Source organism: Eurytemora carolleeae, unplaced genomic scaffold, assembly GCF_000591075.1.
Source record: "Eurytemora carolleeae unplaced genomic scaffold, Eaff_2.0 scaffold171, whole genome shotgun sequence".
NCBI lineage: Eukaryota > Metazoa > Arthropoda > Copepoda > Calanoida > Temoridae > Eurytemora > Eurytemora carolleeae.
In genome coordinates, this window is record NW_019396135.1 from 4,807 (window position 1) to 27,841 (window position 23,035).

Sequence of the window (23,035 nt, forward strand, 5' to 3'; positions counted from 1 at the left end):
CCTTTGATATTTTAAACAAGATTATTCGATTTAACATCATTCATAGTTTGAAAAATCGAAGGTCTCCGACATTGGATTGCTAAGATATAAGGAAAATTGGAAAATCAAAGTTTGTGACAAAGACTCCAAATTTACTGCAGTAGATGTATTTTTATCCAACGTATCCCCAAACCATGAACAAGACCTAGCTGTTATCATACAAGAAAGTAACATAACACAGAGAACTGAGAACAACGTAGGAAATTACCGCCATTTTTAAATTACTTAAAGAATAAAGCCCCTTATATACAATGATGCGTCGACTAAAGAAATTTTTACAAGGAAAATGAATTAGTTTAGTAAGTCACAATTTCGTTTTTTTTACGAAAGTACGACTGTTTTTTATTCATAGTATTGTAACGTTAAAAGCTCTAAATTGGAATTTTGGGTACATAGAGGAAAATTCTAAAAGATTGAATCCAAAAAGAAAATCTTAAAATATTGACTTTAAAGTTTGTAGATAATCTGTATACATAAAACCCCAGGTTTAACGGTACAAGCCGTTATTACTTGTTGTTGCTCCTATTGATGATGCATGTAATGAATCCTGGCTGGTTTCTACGGATCATTGAATTAATGGAGTCAATATCATAAGACAATAAACATTCACACAGTATTCATATATTCTTGGAAGGATTAAGGAAGCCAGGATAAAAGACATGAATAATAGGAATTAGGAATAAGAAAAAAAAGAAAAAAAATGTTTACATGATTTTTATGATATTTTAAAATCTTCTGACATTATAAAAGTATTGAATATATAGCGAGAACCGGACAAATGTGGAATAGGAGGACGACAATAAATAAGTAAGTTTTTTCTGTTATTAAAATGAAATAGATTTTAAAGTAACTGTTTCAATCAATTTTTAAGTAAAATGAGTCTGTTTACTCTGCAAAAATGCTGTGTCTCTTCTTCATTGGAAAAGTTTAATTCAGAGGATGAATGGATGTAGGTAGAGAAGGATAACAGTGTGAAAGGATGAAAGGATGTACGTATATAAGGATAACAGTATGAAAGGATGTACGTATATAAGGATAACAGTGTGAAAGGATGTACATATAAGGATAACAGTGTGAAAGGATGTACTTATATAAGGATAACAGTGTGAAAGGATGTACGTATATAAGGATAAAAGTGTGAAAGGATGTACGTATATAAGGATAACAGTGTGAATGGATGTACGTATATAAGGATAACAGTGTGAAAGGATGTACGTATATAAGGATAACAGTGTGAAAGGATGTACGTATATAAGGATAACAGTGTGAATGGATGTAGGTATATAAGGATAACAGTGTGAAAGGATGAAAGGCATAAATTGATAAATTTTCTAACAATCTTTCTTTACAGTTTGATTTCCAGAAATTTGATCAAATCATTAACAATTTGATGAAATGTTTTCGAAACTGTTGTGAAATTACTTAAAATCAGAACACCAGAACTCACTTAAAAAGTGAACCTGTCAATGCTTGCAAAAAAAGAAATATTATTTCAAACATCCATCTTTTTAGATTAAATATGCGTGTGCAGAAAAATGTCATAAATCTTTCCTTCCCATCTTTATTTCATAAAGAATATTTTAGCCAAATGTAGCAGAAGAGAGAAAGACAGTAAGAGAGAGAGGGCTTAGGGATTTACGTTTTAAATTGCAAGCACGTTATGCAAAACAACCCATTTCTGTGCAGTTTCTGTAATTTTTGCAATTTTTGCAAATGGGAGAAGATTTTAATTTGGATTCAAGAAATACATTTATACTGTATATATTGCTGTGTGTATAGCTGTAATTGTAGGCTTGGACAATAATATGAACAACAAAACCTGAAAAATATTCTAAACATTAAAGGGACTGTAAGCGTAATTTTAAGTTGCCCTCCATGCACAGGTAGCAATGAAACCTTAATATGACCAAAAAAGTAGAAGATAACGTCGTTTTACTGACTATAGGATGTTTTTTTCTGCGAAAGGGGCCATAATTAGCGTCAAATGCAAAAAGAATCTCTTTTTAAATCGTTTTAAAAAATTATGGCTGTTTGAGTTCCAGATAAAGGTTTCTAGATTGAATGAAAAAATGACCTTATAGAAATTTAAAAGAGGCGTGAAGCATACTAAATTTCTCATTGTAACATAAGAGAAACCACTAAAGGCAAACAGTATATAGAGAATATGTTTAGTGCTGGTTAAGCTCTAATAATCCCTGTCAAACTTACAAATAGAAATTATGTTAAATATTGATGGTAAATCAATAAGCAGTGTATCAATGATCTCTCCATTCAATCAGCTATCAATCAATCAATCAATTTATTAATTTCCGTAGGGGTAGAGTTACGCAAGTTTAACTGACCCTCAATGCCATCAAGGATTTTTGATAGAACCATTCATCCTTATTTACAAAATATTTTGTAGAAGTCGTCGATTTTCTCTCAGCGGAATTAGGCAAATCTCAGAGAAAACCGTAATTTTTCTCTTTTCTGAAGAAATGGTGGTTTTTTATCTGGGTTTGACAAATCTCAGAAGAAACAATTGTTTTTTTTCTATCTGAAGTTAGACAAACCTCAGAAGAAACTGTAGTTTTTTATCTGGAGATAAAAAACTCTATTTCTATGGAACTACTTGGTTAGATTGCATGCAAAGTTCCGTTGTGAATCATTGATGGCACCCTAGAGATAAGGATTACAAAAAAAGCTAATATTCAAAGGTTGCCGTAAAAAGTATTTTTGTGATGTTGCTTTTTAATCAATTTTTTGATTGTTTTGTGGAGTGGAAGGGTTCGAAGTTTGTATATATTTGACTAGTATTGTATTAGTATAGGAAACCAATTGTATAGGATACACTACATTAACGGATTATAGAGAACAACAAGAACCAAGGGGAACCAATTCTTTTTTAAAATTAAAATACCGATATGAGGGTTTTAGGATGGTTGAATGGTTGGATGGTTGGATGGTTGGATGGTTGGATGTTTGGATGGCTGGATGGCTGGATGGTTAGATGGTTAGATGGTTAGATTGTTGGATGGTTGGATGGTTGGATGGTTGGATGGTTGGATGGTTGGATGGTTGGATGGTTGGATGGTTAGATGGTTAGATGGTTAGATTGTTGGATGGTTGGATTGTTGGATAGCTGGATAGTTGGATGGTTGGATGGTTGGATGGTTGGAAGGTTGGATGATCGGATGGTTCGATGGTTGGATGGTTCTATGGTCATGGATGACTGGATGGTTGGATGGTTGAATGGTTGGATGGCTGGATGGTTGGATGGATGGATGGTTGGATGGTTGGAGGGTTGGTTGGTTGGATGGTTGGATGGTTGGATTGTTGGATGGTTCGATGGTTGGATGGTTGGATGGTTGGATAGTGGTCAGGATAGTTGGTTGGATGGATGGTTGGATGGGTGAAAGGTTGGAAGGTTGGAAAGTTGGAAGGTTGGATAGTTAGCTGGTTGGATGGTTGAATATTTGGATGGTTGGATAGTTGGATAGTTGGATAATTGGAAAGATGGATAGTTGGATAGCTAGATAGTTGGATGGTTGAATGGTTGGAAGATTGGATGATTGGATGGTTAGATGGTTGGATAGTTGGATAGTTGGATAGTTGGATAGTTGGATAGTTGGATGGTTGGATAGTTGGATTGCTAGATAGTTGGATGGTTGAATGGTTGGAAGATTGAATGATTGGATGGTTGGATAGTTGGATGGTTGGATTGTTGGATAGTTGGATGGTTGGATAGTTGGATAGTTGTACAGTTGGATAGTTGGATAGTTGGATAGTTGGATGGTTGGATAGTTGGATGGTTGGATGGTTGGATGGTTGGATAGTTGGNATGGTTAGATGGTTGGATGGTAGGATGGTTGCATGTGTGGATGGTTGGATGGTTGGATGGTGGGAGGCTTGGATGATTGGATGGTTAGATGGTAGGATGGTTGGATGGTTGGATGGTTGGATGGTCGGATGGTTGGATGGTTAGATGGTAGAATGGTTGGATGGTTGAATAGTTTGATGGTTGGATGGTTAAATGGTTGCATGTTTGGATGGTTGAATGGTTGGATGGTTGGATGGTTGGATAGTTGGATGGTTGGATGGTTGGATGGTAGGATGGTTGCATGTTTGGATGGTTAGATGGTAGGATGGTTGGATGGTTGAATGGTTGGATGGTTGGATGGTTGGATGGTTGCATTGTTGGATGGTGGGAGGTTTGGATTGTTAGATGGTTGGATGGTTAGATGGTTGGATGGTGTATTTTCAAAAGTTTCCATACTTATAATTTATAACCAAAAAAAAGTAGATAACTAAGAACACGAAAGGCGCAAAATTTCATTTTCCAATTGATTTCTATTTCCAAGAGTTAGTTATAGATTGGTATTATTTTTTGGCGATAACGTCACTTAAATTGCTTCGGTATTTTCCAAAAATCTGTTGTTTGATGTGAGTTATAATATTTTTAATAAACTAAAGAAAGGGTAAAATAAAGAAATTCTCATTCGAAGATTAAGCATTAAACAAATAGGACAAAATTTAAAAACGTCAATATTCTTACAAAGAAAACAAGAGCTTAATCAAAGCAGATGATTCTAACATAAAAATTGTTATTTTTTGTTTGATGATCTTCACCTGAGCGTTACAGCTCCACCCGCCATCGCCTTGACCTCCTGGCGGATTGTGCTCTCTCCTGCACCCGCCGTCACGGCGGTTATCATCAGTAACCACAGCGATATCATTTTCTTTACCGCCACTGGGTTTATAAAATTACATAATTTATTGATATTGTTAACATTTTTGAACTGGGTTTCACTATTTTTTGTTAAAGTTAAATAACTTTTATTTTTCTTCACTATCCTGCTCCACGTCGGGGTCGTCGAGTCATTTTCATTCAATATTTTCACAGTTTTGCCTTTCAAATTTTCTTTTCCAACACTTTAGTTGTTAACAATCAGACCATTTCTCCTTCATTTTTAGAACATTTTATACAGAAACGTCTGCTCTGAAATAAGATTTAATTACTGTCTCAATTTTTTTAGACTATAAATATTCATAAAAACATCTTTCAGCGATTTGCGATTTTCTTCAAAGCCATTATAGTCTAATTATATAGATATTCTGTTCAGTTTATAAATAGTAACATCGTATTAGCAACAATTGGTAAAACTTTTTATGTAAATATCTTTTATTTGAAATTGGGGTCGGACTATCAGCTCACCCTGTAACATATATCAGTATTTGTATCATCTCCTTGACTCTAGGTTTAATACTGAGAAGATTCAAGGTATAACTTCATGGATGGTTTCTTCAGGGTTTCATATTCTTCCTGTTTTATTAGGATAAGGATAACAGATATTCTTCAGGGTTTTATAATCTTCGTGTTTTATTGGGATAAGGATAAACAAATATTCTTCAGGGTTTTATAATCTTCCTGTTTTATTAGAATAAGGATTAACAGATATTCTTCAGGGTTTTATAATCTTACTGTTTTATTAGAATAAGGATAAACAGATATTCTTCAGGGTTTTATAATCTTACTGTTTTATTAGAATAAGGATAAACAGATATTCTTCAGGGTTTTATAATCTTCCTGTTTTATTAGGATAAGGATAAACAAATATTCTTCCTGTTTTATTAGGATAAGGATGAACAGATATACTTCAGGGTTCATATTCTTCCTGTTTTATTAGAATAATCATAAACAGATATTCTTCCTGTTTTATCAGGATAAGGATAAACAGATATTCTTCCTATTTTATTCGGATAAGGATGAAACAGATATTTTTCAGGGTTACATATTCTTCCTTTTTTATTAGGATAAGTATAAACAGATATTCTTCCTGTTTTATTGGAATATGGATAAACAGATATTCGTCAGGGTTTCATATTCTTCCTGTTTAATTAGAATAAGGATTAACAGATATTCTTCAAGGTTTTATATTCTTCCTGTTTTATTAGGATAAGGATAAACAGATATTCTTCAGGGTTTCATATTCTTCCTGTTTTATAAGGATAAGGATAAACAAATATTCTGCAGGGGTTTATAATCTTCCTGTTTTATTAGGATAAAAATAAACAAATATTCTTCAGGGTTTTATAATCTTGCTGTTTTATTAGGATAAGGATAACAGATATTCTTCAAGGTTTCATATTCTTCCTGTTTTATTAGGATAAGGATACAAAGATATTCCGCAGGGTTTAATATTCTTTCTGATTTTTTTAAAATAAGAATAAAATACATACTTCTGTTAAAGAAGAATATTATTATGAGTTATATTTTTCTATATTTTAGAAGGGAGTACATTATGTTTGCATAAACCCAGTATTGTACGATGCATAATAAGGTATTTTCATAAATATGAAAATGGGTGTTAATGGAAAATGCACTTTAGCTTTTCTCATATTTTATTCCCTGTAATCTTTTTTTAAAGCTAAGACCATACAATTTATTGATGTAAGGATTTTATATAATTAAATCATTTTTTTGATTCTGGGATTTCGACTTTTAGTATTGTATCTTGTTTACTGAATAGCTTTCAGTTGGGATTTTTGGGACTTAACGGAGAGATAATAAATATTGTATAAGGCTAATATTATCTATTTAATAAAGCTTTTCGCTAATATATATATATATATATGTTATAAATAGCTGGACAAACGGCTGGACCATGCTAATTTTTTTTCCAGAAACCCACGGATACCCTGGGCGCTAAATAGGCTAAAAAATTGATTTTCAAAGTGTTTTTGAAATTCCCGGGCATCTCTTTAAGTATTAGAAAATAATTCTTTGTGGTTTAGGGGAGCTCTTTATGCGAAGAAACCCCCTGGTTAATCTTTCTCCTATGTTTAGTCATAAGCGTTGCAAAATTTGCTCCAACATCGTTTTATCACTGGTTTTACTGATACTTCAACATTTAGCTGAGTTTCATATTTTACAGTTAGCTGGCCTCTCAACATTTAGACAGTTTAGTATTTCTACTTTTTACAATTATTTTGATAAATGATTTTGATTTGTGATTGAAAAGCCAGCAACAGATATTAGAGCTTTATTTACAGTGTGAACCAGAATTCATATCGTCTTTTACTCTCTTTTGATCATAAAATATGTCTAGGAATTATGTATTTTCTAACTATTAAATTTTTTTTTATTTACCCTAAGCATTTTTTATAAAATTCTCATTCAAGAGGAAGAACAAAATAAATCTGAACATGCTAAATGATGTACTTATTCTTGTGTATGAATTTTTGTTGGGGATGGACCCGGTAGTGGGAGGAGGGGTGGTTTATGTTTTTGGAATCTATGGGAGACTGAACAGCATTATCACATGAAATTCGTTCTACGAATGGTTCGTTTCTCTGAGAACAATTACCCTCCATCAAACCTTTGTATTTCTTCCCTTTTAGTAAGAATTTTCCATTTTACACTTTATTTATATTTTTTTCCTCATTTTAAACAATCTATCTTTTTTCCTTGAAAAATTCTTCTTGTCAAGACGTTGTATACATTTCCATTATTCAGACCCGAAAAGTGTTAAAATAAAAAATGATTTCCATATTTCTAAAAAGCTTTCACGTATTGTTTGAACAAAAGTAGATTGTTTGAAAATATGATACCAAAACCATTTCCTCCAATACATAAATATATATTTTTACATAATATATAATATATAAAGTTATAATCACTGTTTGTTAATTTATGTGTCATTACCGGGAGCCTTTTGACCGATTTGCCTCAAATTTTGAATGGGGAAATTAGTAGAAAAAAGTGGGTTAAAAATGATTGGGTTGAATTTTATTTAGAAAGTTAAATTTTTCAGGTTCCCTAACTAGTTCATTTACAAATTTTTTATGAAAAATGTAAAATTTTTAAATTCAAATTTCCTTTTTTCGAGCCTCCTCATTACTAAGTTATGAGTTGTATTGAATATGGTAAGAATATTTCCATATCAAATATCTTTATAATCTACTTATATCCTGTATACATGCATCTTAGATTAGGTTACAGGGGGGTAATAGTTTTCATTTTGTTATAAAAAGTGTTATATTTCACCACCCCTGACCAACTCCAACCTACCCCCCACCTCCCAACAAGTTGTGAACCCTGAGTTACATGAGATAAAATATATTTTTTCTCCCTGATGAGGGGGGGGGGCAGGGGATACATGACCCGTAACAAGACTGCTCCACCCTTCCTCTCATCTTCTCTTCATCTCAGCATTTTCTTCTCTAGTCTTCACGAGAACCGTTCCACCTGATAACTCTTGTTGAAACCCTCCCACCCCTCTCTCTCATCCCTCATTCTCATACCTACCTCTCATTCTTCCCGCTCATCCCTCTTTCGCATCCAACCCTCTCATCCCTCTCTCTTATCCCTCCCTCTCATCCCTCTCTTATCCCTCCCTCTTATCCCTCCCTCTCATCCCTCCCTCTCATCCCTACCTCTCATCCCTCCCCATTTTCTTCTTGATCTATCCTCCCCCACCATAATTCTCTACTTGCCCTGCCTGATGAATATATTAAGCAAGCGTAGCTCAGGAGTCCAAAGGAAATATATAATCTGATTATCAGGTTGTGGTAGAGATTAAATTATGCAATAGTGATTTCTAGTGATTCCACCGATCCTTCATATACCAATCGGAATGATTTCAGCAATCTTTCTCTTATTCCTTATTCCTTTATATACCTTTTCTAGTGATTTTAACGAACCTTTATGTACCATTTCTAGTGATTTCAGCGACTCTGGTTTATACCTGATTAATATCTGGTTTATACCTGGTTTAAACTTGGTTTATATCTAGCTGGTTTAAACATGATATATTCCTGGTTTATACCTGGGTTATACTTGGTTTATAAAAGGTATATACCTGGTTTAAACCTGGTTTATACCTGGTTTATACCTGGTTTATTGGTTTATACCTGGTTTATACCTGGTTTATACCTGGTTTATACCTGGTTTATACCTGGTTTATACCTGGTTTATACCTGGTTTTTACCTGGTTTATTCCTGGTTTATACCTGGTTTATACCTGGTTTATACCTGGTTTATACCTGGTTTATACCTGGTTTATACCTGATTTATTCCTGGTTTATACCTGGTTTATACCTGGTTTATACCTGGTTTACACCTGGTTTATACCTGGTTTATTCCTGGTTTATACATGATTTATTCCTGGTTTATACCTGGTTTATACCTGGTTTATATCTGGTTTATACCTGGTTTATACCTGGTTTATACAGCTGGTTTAAACATGATATATTCCTGGTTTATACCTGGGTTATACTTGGTTTATATCTGGTTTATACCTGGTTTATACCTGGTTTATACCTGGTTTATACATGGTTTATACCTGGTTTATACCTGGTTTATACCTGGTTTATACCTGGTTTATACATGGTTTATACCTGGTTTATACCTGGTTTATACCTGGTTTACACCTGTATTTTATACCTGGTTTATACCTGTATTTTATACCTGGTTTATACCTGGTTGATACCTGGTTTATACCTGGTTTAAACCTGGTTTATACCTGGTTTTTACCTAGTTTATACCTGGTTTAAACTTACCAATATTTATCATGAAAAAAGTTAAATCTGTTCCTACTGCAGATCTTCTGTGCAAACACAACAAGGAACCTCTCCCGAAAATCTAAACATTAAATGTATCCGACAAGTTAGCTTGAGTAACAGAATTGAGAAATAATTAAACCGTGAAATTAATAAAACTAAATTTCTCAAATTTATTATTTTCTTAGAGTTTCATATAAACACACAATGGACCTCCTAAACTACCTGACCTATGATTACTACCTGACCTACCTAAATTACCTGACCTACCTAAACTACCTGAACTTTCTAAACTACCTGACCTTCCTAAACTGCCTGATCTACCTAAACTGCCTGACCACCTAAAATACCTGAACTTTACAAGCTACCTGATCTACCTAAACTATTGGCCTTCCTTAACTATCTGACATTCCTGAACTACCTGACCTACCTATTCTTTCTGGCCTACTTGAAAGATATCTAACGGAACGACCTGAACTGCCTGAACTATCAGACCCATCTAACTGTCTGAACTGAAGTCAGTTGCCTGGGAAGATACATAAAAAGATTAAAAGTAAAAATAAGATAAAACGGCGAACAAAGAGATTGCATAATCATAATTTAAATATAATTAGTTTTTTTCTTAAAGGAACATCCTCCCAATCTATCTATCTATCTTTATATCTTTCTATCTATCTATCTATCTATCTATCTATCTTTATATCTTTCTATCTATCTATCTATCTATCTTTATATCTTTCTATCTATCTATCTATCTATCTATCTATCTATCTATCTATCTATCTATCTATCTATCTATCTATCTATATATCTATCTATCTATCTAACTATCTATCTATCTTTCTATCTATTTATCTATCTATTTATCTATCTATCTATCTATTTATTTATCTATCTATCTATCTATATATCTATTTAGAAAATAAAGTAATAATCCTAATGAATTACCTCTAGGCCCCCAGTAAAGTTTGATATGGAAATCTAGGATAATTAATTCATACTAAAAAGTAAAAAGACAATTAATTATGGAAATAAACTTAGAATTCGTTTTCTTTCATGACAACTTCTACAACTACCTTTTTCTAACATGGCGTGCCCCCTTTTATTCCATCCCTATAATTGAAATAAAAGTATTTTAGGATTGTAGAATGGTTCTGCTTTACCAATTTTTCAATTAATTACAGGATTAATTTCACTCGTTTATTCTAAGCTTGTTTAACTTTCTTTATGCACGAAAAGAAAACTGTTTTGCGCTCTTTTTTGTTCAATAAAAAAAAGAATTGAAAAAGATTGCGTTTTTTCTTCGAACATGCATTGGATTAATTTTGAAATCTTATCATTTTTATATCATGAAACAAGGTATACTTTTTACATGATATATTTGATATATTTTTGTTTTGGATTTTTCTAATCATGATATTTGAGACGACTTGACTGTGAGGGATATATTTCATTTCCTTTCGTGTAGTTTTTCATTTAATAAACCTCTCTGACCCCATGGTTACAAGGGTAAACTTTATATTTATCTAACTAACGTTGGTCCAGTGTAAATTAATGAGATATTATAATTTATAAAGCAATTTGTTGTTCTTTGATTTATTTTAGAAGTTTTGCCATAAAAACTTTTAATTTGATTAGTTTTTAAAGGAACCCATTTTTTTGGTTTCTGGGATCAAGGAAAAACGTGTGGTTATAATGTAGAAAAATTGAATAATTGGATCATCATTATAAACTCGAAAAGATTATTGAAATATATTTCGTTTTCGATGATTATTCTTAAGAAGTTATTATTATTAAAAAAAATTATAATTATTGTTTCAAAAGTGCCCTAAACGTCTAAGATATGGGGAATTTAGAAATTGTGTTAAGCATTTCATTTTCTTACATATGTGTTAGATTAGAAAACAAATAAAATTTTTCTTGTTTATTAGCAGAACCTTTTTTGGTGAATAAAATTGTATGGTTACATGAACTTCCCTAATTAAGATATTTAGCATTTACCGAGGTTTTGCTTGGTTTACCTACAGTTTACAAGGCTACGGGGGGACCATGGAGGATTAAATACAACAGAGTATTTAACATATTTTTAAAATTTTATTTGGTTTTAGAAAAATATATTTATTTTTGAAATAGTAAGTATAATAGTTCTTGCAGGGGTCGAATGTTCGTACAATTCTTTAACTAGGTATCCAAAGTGGAAATTTTTAGTTCAAACAATTTACTGTTTAATCTGGAAAAAAGACGAAGTTGAATTTAAGCGATCTTATGACTGAGACTTAAGAGCAAAGGAATTGAGTTTTTGCCACAAACTCAAATTTTCTTATTCCTGTATCCTTGTATCAGTGTATTAGTGCTTTTTAATAAGATATTAACTTAATCCGTAGAACCGCAAAAGATTAAGAATAATGCTTTAAGAATGTATTAACAATCTAAAGGTTTTGACCTCAGCTAAGTTCTCTATATTTGTTAACCCTCCATGATTTTAACTGAATTTAACGATGCCATAAACCACAGAAACCTTAAACCTAACTCAACCCACATCATACTCATCATCATAGTTTACTCATTAAATCATTAAACAACTACACTCAACTAATTAAACCATTAAATATTCTTTGTTTTGTATTTATTAGAAAATGTTCCAAACCTGCAGGTTTATATAAGGTTTTGTTAAAAACATATTTTTATCTCAGTTTTGTTGTTGTTTTTAGTCTATGCTTTTCTGTGCTATTTTTCATTGCTTCTCATACTACTAACTTAAAAATCCTTCTACCAAGGTTTTTTGTATATTATTTAGGATCTAGTGTCTATAGTGTTAGACACTAAACACTATTGTGTAATGTATAAGATCTAGAATCATAATGTCTAAAATTTTGTATCTAATGTCTATAATCTAGTGTCTAATGTCTTTAATCTATGGTCTAATGTATAGAATCTATTGTCTAATGTAAAACATCTAGTGTCTAGTATCTATGAATTAGTGTCTAATGTCTATAATCTAGTGTCTAATGTCTATAATCTAGGGTCTAATGTCTAGAATCTAGTGTCTAATGCAAAGAATCTAGTGTATGATGTATAGAATCTAGGGTCTTATGTCTATAATCTAGTATCAAAGGCATAGAATCTATAGTGTCTAAAGTATAGAATCTAGGGTCTAATGTCTATAATCTAGTATCGTATAGAATCTAGTGTCAAATGTCTATAATCTAGAGTCTGATGTCTAAAATCTAGTATCAATATAGTGTCTAATGTCTAAATCTAGTGTCTAGTATCTCAGGAACTGTCGGTTTAATTCTATGAATATCTAGTTATTTAAAGCAAGACACCGTAACCTCTACCATACAATAAGAAACCATGAGCTAGAGAAGAGATGGAAGGGAAAGTGTAATGTAAATATGTATAGGTAGGTTATAGGTTAAGTTATAGATAAATAGATAGGGTTTTTGGTAGGTATGTACTGTTAGGCAGGTGAAAGGAAGGTGGTGTTGTAGGTATGTACTGTTAAGTAGGTAAAAGAAAGATGGTTTGGTAAGTATGGACGGTTAAGTAGGTAAAATAAAGATGGATTGGTAAGTATGTACGGTTAAGTAGGTAAAAGAAAGATGGTTTGGTAGGTATGTACGGTTAAGTAGGTAAAAGAAAGCTGGTTTGGTTGGTGTGTACGGTTAAGTAGGTAAAATAAAGATGGTTTGGTAAGTATGTACGGTTAAGAAGGTAAAAGAAAGATGGTTTGGTAGGATGTACGGTTAAGTAGGTAAAAGAAAGCTGGTTTGGTTGGTGTGTACGGTTAAGTAGATAAAATAAAGATGGTTTGGTTGGTATGTCCGGTTAAGTAGGTAAAAGAAAAATGGTTTGGTAGGTATGTACGGTTAAGTAGGTAAAAGAAAGGTGTTTTGGTAAGTATGTACTGCTAAGTAGGTAAAAGAAAGTTGTATTGGTATGTATGTACGCTAAGTAGGTAAAAGAAAGGTGGTTTGGTTGGTATGTAATGTAAAGTAGGTGAAAGAAAGGCGGTTTGGTAGGTATGTACTGTTAAGTAGGTGAAATAAAGGTGTATTGGTAGGTATGTAATGTTAAGTAGGTGAAAGACATGGGTACAAATGAAACCATGGTTTATCACTATGAACTAGGAAGACGAATCGAAGGTCAAATAAATGTGAAGCATTACTGCTACGACTTTGTGATCTCTAAGCTCTTCTATTTTTATGCAAACGTACAAGAAAAGCAACTTTATCCGGTTAAATATTAGAAATTAAAACATTTTTCTTCTTCTCAATAACTTTTTAAAACGAAACCATATTAGAGTTAATCTTACGTGCAATCTACTTCAGTTTGACGTGTGGAAGATAAGTGTATAAAGTGGAAATTGAAAAATTAAAGAAAAAAAACGTAGTGCTAGAAAGGATGATAAGTATATGGATAGGAAGATCGATTAATGAAAAGGTAGACATTGGTTAAAAGATTTAAAAAAGTAAAAATCTGGAAATGAGATTCAATAAAGAATAAAACGCCAAGAACACAAACAAAATAGAGAAGAAAGGAAATTAAGAAACTCTGAACAGGATGTATAAAGGAGAAAATAGGATAATTGAGAAGCGAAAACAAATCTTGTCACAGCGTGAACCTTGTTCAGCCATTGTTTACATCTAATGTCGTGTTCGTGTGCGTGAGGGTGTTTGTGTGTCGGAAGGATGATTCTTAAGTTTGATGTCAAGAATTAATCGCAGTTTCCGTCGTTAATTCTTTAATTGTCACAGACATTTCTCAGCGGTATAGAATATTAGAAGCCGGGGATAAAAGATGGAATTAAGCGGATAAAAGCGGAACACCTTTCCCAAGCGGATAATAGCGGTATTATGATGCGTAACAACAAATTTTCAATCGCTTGTTATTAAAGAAATAAGTATAAATATGGTGTTAGGTACTTTCCCAAAGACAATTTCCCAAGGGTGACTTCCCAAGTGACAATTTCCCAGGTAGCAACTTCCCAAAGGTTAGATTTGGCCCTCTGAAGCGCCGCAGGCTGCAATGGGGAGGAGCGCTGCGGCTGGGATGGACTAAAGGACCGAGCGCTGCGGTTAGGACAGACTTGGGAAGTTGCCGCTTGGGAAATTGCACATTTGGGAAGTTGCCATTAGGTAAATTACCCTTGGGAAGATTCCTCTTTGGAAAAATCCTTTGGGAAAGTACCTAACATTTACACCATGAAATTAAATAAACTTTCCTTGTATTTTATTCATCTTACACTTTTGTAGAAATTTAAAATAAAACTTTATTTGCATAATCAAAACAATGGTTAATGTTGGAAGAACTTCAACACTGAATTAAAAGTAAAAACGAAAATCGATGTCAGTCAATTTTTACTTTGTTTGGAATTAAAAATCCGCATGCCGATTTCATTTAAAGCCCCAACGAGTGACCTAAGCCCTAACTTCTTTGTGGTCGAATAAATAACAATTATAAAAATTGACACATTTTGTTATTAAAAACTTTTGTTTCATAGTTCAGTCACTATTTGAGATTTAAAAAGGACGATTGGGGCTGAAAAATCAGGTTTAAACGTTTCTTCTACTTTTCATGAAGGATCAGTTAGTATTAGGTTGGCAACCCTTTAAGTTTCTCTTGCACGCATAATTGTTTGAAAGAAAATATGCATGTATTCCAAAATATGGGTAGGGAATAGAGTTAAGGTGAGGAAGGGGGGGGGGGGGCGGGGAAGCTTAGTAGGGGGAGGGGAGGTGCGTGAAAACAGTTTTGGCATTCATAATTTGGAAGATATATTGACGGCCTTCGGTGAAATTATTCGTGGATATGATAGAATAGAATTATACATTCTTATTTTCCTAGATTATAGAATAGAATAGGATAGAATAGAATAGAATAGAATAAAGTTGAATAAGAATAAAGTTAGATAATGAAAAGACAATGAATGAAGAATGGACAGATTGAGTAAGATAATACTTGAGAATAAAGATAGTTTAGAAAAGAGAAGAATATAAGATGGTTCGGCTGCCAACATTTATCCTTTCATTCATTCATTACACAATTCATCCTTTCACTTCATCCTTTCCATCCATCCTTTCATTTATTCCTTTCCATCCTTCCTTTCACTTATTCCTTTCCATCCTTCCTTTCACCTATTCCTTTCCATCCTTCCATTCACCTATTCCTTTCCATCCATCCTTTCACTTATTCCTTTCCATCCATCCTTTCACTTATTCCTTTCCATCCATCCTTTTACTTATTCCTTTCCATCCATCCTTTCATTTATTCCTTTCCATCCATCCTTTCACTTATTCCTTTCCATCCATCCTTTCATTTATTCCTTTCCATCCATCCTTTCACTTATTCCTTTCCATCCATCCTTTCATTTATTCCTTTCCATCAATCCTTCCTTTCACCTCTTTGTTTGTTCATTCTATCCTTCATCCAGTATGCATCTTTCAATTAATTTACTCATTTCTTCATCATCTTTTTTATTCATTCTTTTAAATATCAATTATTTCTTTCTATCGTTCATTTCTTTATCCTTTCATTTGCTCATTCCTTCATTGTTCAAACTCATCTTCCATCCTTCCTTTTATTCTATACTTTCAAAACCAGGCAGAATCAGTCCAAAACTATTCAGATAGAATTTTTATACATTTTTTTAAATCGATATTTTTCAGTTTAAACTCATTTTTGTGCAAGTAACTTGTTAAGTTTTAAAATGTTATGGATTTTTAAATTGGATTATTTGTTGTAGACACCCCCTAGGCACCTATTAGCTCCTCCCCCCCCCCTGGTAACCCAACCCTTCTCACCCCTTTTTAAGAAAATAACCTGATACTTTGAATGTCTGAATCTTATAATAATCCTACCCCATGGTTTTCTGCCAGCTAAGATACAAGATAATCTTATTCTTTCCATACCATAAAGAAGTAAGGAAGAAATGAAAAACAACTTTAATTTAGAAGATTTTAAGCTTTAAAAACAAGTCGAGAGAGGTGGGGGGGGGGTCTTGAAGAGGATTGGAAGTTAAAGATGAAGGATAGGAGGGGGTTTAAAAGGAGGGAAAATTAAAGCCTGGAAGGTGTTGATGTTAGTTTTTTATCAACGCTGATTTAAAGTAGTTCTTCCCTTTTAAAAATAGATGAAACATTGATCATATTTAAACTTTTAAATTCGACAAAGTTCTGACTAAAAGTTTGAAAGTCGAGTTTAATTGAAATTATATTTCAATGTAGATACACAGCACACTGTACTAACTTTAATATAGTAAATGCGAACAGTTTGCTTACTGTTCAATTTCTTCAAAGCTTTAACCCCCCCCCCTCTCTTACTCCCCTGGGATAACTCCCCCCCCCCCTTAACTCCTTTTAGACTGCCATTATATTTTGGTGTTTTCTTTTACTTTTAAACTGTTTTTCAAGACTGTTTTCTTTAAGGATAGAAGGATAGAGCCTTGATAGAATGGGAGGGGGAATTTTAATTCTCAATATGAGAAATTACGAATATCTTCAATTTAAATGGCTGACAGGGGGAAATTTAGCAAGTGTAGTTAATTATGAACATAAAGACAGGGCTATTCAAAAAAGAGACGACTGTACCAAGTTACATAAGACTTATTTAATTCTTATTTTTTGGGGGTTTTCTGCAGCTGTAAACCTTCCCATCTCACTTTGCAAATTTGTTTGATGTATCACTAAAAATCTATATTCAAGGAAAAAGACAAAATTAAATCTTCAAGTCGTTTTATTTAAAGTTTCAAGTCGAGTCTTCAAGTCTGATTCAGTATTTTTGGTTATTAGAGGTATATATGGGTATATATGTTATTCCTATCCTTACTTACCATTACAGGGTTACCCACAAAGCACGAGACTTTAATGATGATCATTGTCTTTTTTTCCGAGGATCTGAATGTTGAATTTGGTTTTAGATCTTCAAAATGGTTTTTTATAGGTGTGATTAATAAACTACAGTACTGTCGTCTCTGAAGTCTATTCCTTTGTGAATAACCCTTGATTTTTTAATTCCGGCAGATGTTTAGAAGAAGTAGGAATTCGAACCAATGCCTCATTCCTGTATATTAGGTTCTAACTAATCGATCATGTTCTCATGTTCTGGACGTTTATTTGGTTGAGTATTGATGGTAGTGTTCTGGTTTGCTCTGGTGGTAAAATCTGGTTGTGTTTGAGAGTATAGGAGTATAGACAGTTCAGGATTAATGGAAGATAAAGGGAGTGTTCTCTAAACACAGTATATGAGTATACACAGTTCAGGATTAATGGAAGATAAAGGGAGTGTTCTCTAAACACAGTATATGAGTATACACAGTTCAGGATTAATGAAAGATAAAGGGAGTGATCGGTAAACACAAGCAGAACACTATTAGTTTATAATATCAACAACTGTTACTTTTACCGAATGCATTTCGGAATTATGAATATTTTGTTCAAAATTATGATCAGAATGTCAGGCATATATCGCTCACACGTTGCATTCATTCATCCACAACCTTCAGTTCGTAATTTCGAACAAAATGCTTCCAGTAAATTCTATATTGCTATCACAGTTTACGGCTTCTTTTAAAAATTAAAGGGGGGACAAAAAAGAAAAATCACAAATTAAAGAAAGGCACGAAAAAAATAAGAGATTTTAAAGAAAATGTGAAGAGGAAGAAATAAATGGTGGATATGTAAATGTTGGAGTATTATGGATAAAGAAAAAATAGACGGGAAAAAATCCAAGATTAATCTCAATAATAAATATGGTATTATTGATAAGTGAGTTATTCAGGGATATTACTTAACCTTGGGATAAATTGGATGATTTTGTAAGGTAAATCATATATTTATAAGAGCAGATTAACAGATTAAAAGGTTTACTAGATAATAAGAAAAATTATATCAAATCAGTTTTAAAAAGATGAAAGTGAAAATAAAAAATAATATTTTCAATTAAGCAAACGGGTTTAATGAAAACAAATTTGCTTCGATGATTTTAACTGGTTCAAGATTTCGTGTATTCACTAGTTTTAATGGAATGTATCTGGGAGGATTGAATACTGTTATCAGGTTTCTCCAGTAAGTGTCAGAGCTAACTGAAACCATCGGAGCCAGAGAAGAGAGAGACTCCGTCCCGTTCTTGTATTCATTCCATCCTTACATTCATGTCTTCAATCCATCCATTTATTTTTTATATATCCTATCAAGTCATATTTATTTATTTATTTATCTATTCTTTGTGGCAAAGACTCAATTACTTTCATTACTTATAGCATGCGTTAATAATATTTATTTATGTTTTGAAATGCAATATGCGTTACTTTTTTTACTCATGAAATTATAATTAGATTATCAGTAAAACACAAAGCCGATGTCATGATTTCTACATTTTACATTTTTACATTCACACTCAATACCTTTCTATAGAGTACAGCAACGTAGGTCATTCCATAATTACAATGTTTCTCCCTGTGAATTATGTATGGTAAGGTATTCCCGTGGTTTAACCCTTGAATAGGTTTAGGTTGAGCTCCAGGTCGAGTAGAGAGCACTGCCGTGGGAACTCCCATCGTTAAACTCTCTTTTTAACTTATATTTCCGGTACTAGGGATCTTGATACAAGGTAATGGCGGTGTAATTGTTTGTATATTTTCTTTATCTAGTCCTGCACCGAGTAATTATCATTGAGAAAATCAGTTTAATTTAATTATTCAAAATATAGAGTTTGGGGTTGGTTGCAAAACTCTTCCTCTGATTATGAAATCTAATCTTTCTAACCAATCTATTTTTAATGATTTCTCCTTATCTTACGTCAATTATTCAAATAATAATTCTGTGAGCTTTTTAAAAAGAGACATTTTATACGTGTCAAATTAAAAATGTTTGATGAAAATGCATTTGTAAATGGTGTTTGGAAAACGCAATTGTTTTCACTTTCACAAAGAAAAGGCAGAAAATTGAGGGAATTAAATAAATTGCTTCCGCTGGAAGAAAAACGTTCAATAAAAAAAAGCTTAGAAAAGTACAATGTATTGCAAAATGTACAAATTAAAGAATATGTTAGTCAAGTAAGTGCCCCGAATTGCAACTTAATGTCTACACTAAAGTGTCACTAAAATGGAAACTCGAGAAATAAATTCTGAACAAAATAGCATTTCTATGGAAACAACGACAATCAAACTATATGCAGAAATAACATATAGTCAGCTCTATGCAACTAGTAACTATGCAACTATACAGAAACTAACATATTGTCAGCTCTATGCATCTAGCAACTATGCAACTATCCAGAACCCAACATATAGTCAGCTCTATGCAACTAGCAACTATGCAACTATGCAGAAACTAACATATAGTCAGCTCTATGCAACTAGCAACTATGCAACTATGCAGAAACTAACGTATAGTCAGCTCTATGCAACTAGCAATTATGCAACTATGCAGAAACTAACAAATAGTCCGCTCTATGCAACTAGCAACTATGCAACTGTGCAGAAACTAACAAATAGTCAGCTCTATGCAACTAGCAACTATGAAACTATGTAGATACTAACATATAGTCAGCTCTATGCAAGAAGCAACTATGCAACTATGCAACTATGCAGAAACTAACAAATAGTCAGTTCTATGCAACTAGCAACTATGCAACTATGCAGAAACTAACAAATAGTCAGCTCTATGCAACTAGCAACTATGCAACTATGCAGAAACTAACAAATAGTCAGCTCTATGCAACTAGTAACTATACAACTATCCAGAACCCAACATATAATCAGCTCTATGCATCGAGCAACTATGCAACTATCCAGAACCCAACATATAGTCAGCTCTATGCAACTAGCAACTACGCAACTATGCAACTATGCAGAAACTAACAAATAGTTAGCTCTATGCTAGTTGCAACTATGCAAAAACTAACAAATGGTCAGCTCTATGCAACCAGAGACTATTAAACTATGCAGAAACTAACAAATAGTCAGCTCTAAGCAACACGAAACTATTGAACTATGCAGAAACTAACAAATAGTCAGCTCTATGCAACCAGAAACTATTAAACTATGCAGAAACTAACAAATAGTTAGCTCTATGCAACTAGCAACTATGCAACTATGCAGAACCCAACATATAGTCAGCTCTATGCAACAAGAAACTATTAAACTATGCAGAAACTAACAAATAGTCAGCTCTATGCAACAAGAAACTATTAAACTAGCAGAAACTAACAAATAGTCAGCTCTATGCAACCAGAAACTATTAAACTATTCAGAAACTAACAAATAGTCAGCTCTATGCAACAAGAAACTATTAAACTATGCAGAAACTAACAAATAGTCAGCTCTAAGCAACACGAAACTATTAAACTATGCAGAAACTAACAAATAGTCAGCTCTAAAACTATTAAACTATGCAGAAACTAACAAATAGTCAGCTCTAAGCAACACGAAACTATTAAACTATGCAGAAACTAACAAATAGTCAGCTCTATGCAACCAGAAGCTATTAAACTATGCAGAAAACAACAAATCCAACCAACTAATCAATAGTCATCTTAATATATAATCATCAACTATCAAACTATGCAGAATCTAGTATATCGTCAGCTGTATGCAACTAACGAAGTTATCAAACTATCTAACTATCAAACTATGGAGCATGTAACTAAGAGAGTATGCCTGTAATTTTGGAACTGTGTAACTAAAGCAGGGTTATAGGGTGCTTCGCGCCATTTTTCTTTGGTAATATTTGTTGCAGATCTATCTTTAAACTTTTCATACATTTTAAAAAAATAATTGACGGATTTTTCTGTTTTGAGTTCTACCCTGTCTGCTGTCAGCACCAAACATATGGGTTTAAAAGAACGTTAGACAAAAAGAATTAAAAGATTTTAAATAAGAGAAACTGGTGACATTTCAGAAAACAAGGAATAGCTAGTCTGAGAGAGAAAAGGGGGGGGGGGAAGAAATCAGGGGGGGAGTGCGGGAAAGGGGAAAGGACATAAAATGGGGAGGGGGTGTTCCAAATTTGTTGTGACGTATTTTTTTTTTATTCTGAAAAAATGGTTTAAATACTTCTTTTTAAAAATGAAAAAAAAAAAACATTATACCAGAAATTATTTCACAATTCATCTCATGAAACCCCCCAAAAAATGTATTTTTCTGGTTTTTGGGAATCGCTCTGTGTATAGAGTAAGAAGCAGACAACAAAATTCAGGATCTATAAAGAAAAAGTCTACCATCTAAATGTTTAAAATCCAAGGGAAAAGAGACATAAATATTATGGATATTGTATGTGTAGAACTCTAGCTGCAGAATATAAACTGTAAAAACCAATAAACACCAAGACAGCATTATTATACTTACTCATCTTTAACGGAAAACCTTTTCACTTTTTCAGTTTTTTTTAACATTTTACTTTTAACCAAACCGATAACGATAAAAGTCTTAACATGATCAGAATTTTATAGGAGTAAAAGAAAGAGTTATCAATGAGGTACAACATTTAAAGGTTAAAGTGGAACCCAAATGTTCGATAAAGAAATAGAGTTAAGTTACGAATTTGATATTATTAAACCCTGCATATATTGGACTAAAGATTTTAAACCATGTTGGATTAAAAGCAGAGAACTAAAGGTTTTAAACCATATTGGATTAAAATCAGAAGACTAAAGGTTTAAAACTGTGTTGGATTAAAATCAGGAGACTAAAGGTTTAAAACAATATTGGATTAAAATCAGAGAACTAAAAATTTTAAACCATGTTGGATTAAAATCAGGAAACTAAAGGTTTAAAACATATTGGATTAAAATCAGAGAACTAAAGGTTTAAAACTATATTAAATTAAAATCATAGAACTAACGGTTTAAACCCATATTGGATTAAAATCAGAGATATACAGGTTTTAAACCATATTGGGTCAAAATCAGAGAATTAAAGGTTTTAAACCATTTTGGATTAAAAACCATACTTTATTAAAATCAGAGAACTAAAGGTTCAGAACCATACTTTAGTAAAATCAGAGAACTAAAGGTTCAGAACCATATTAGAATAAAATCAGGGAACTAAAGGTTCAGAACCGTATTAGAATAAAATCAGAGAACTAAAGGTTCAGAACCATACTTTATTAAAATCAGAGAACTAAAGGTTCAGAACCATATTAGAATAAAATCAGGGAACTAAAGGTTCAGAACCGTATTAGAATAAAATCAGAGAACTAAAGGTTCAGAACCATACTTTATTAAAATCAGAGAACTAAAGGTTCAGAACCATACTTTATTAAAATCAGAGAACTAAAGGTTCAGAAACATACTTTATTAAAATCAGAGAACTAACATACTTTATTAAAATCAGAGAACTAAAGGTTCAGAACCATGATTATAATAAAATCAGGGAACTGAAGATTTCGAACCAACTTTTGAACCGGTTAAATGTGAAATATGAGAGACGGAGTGAATACTGAATCACTGTCATACA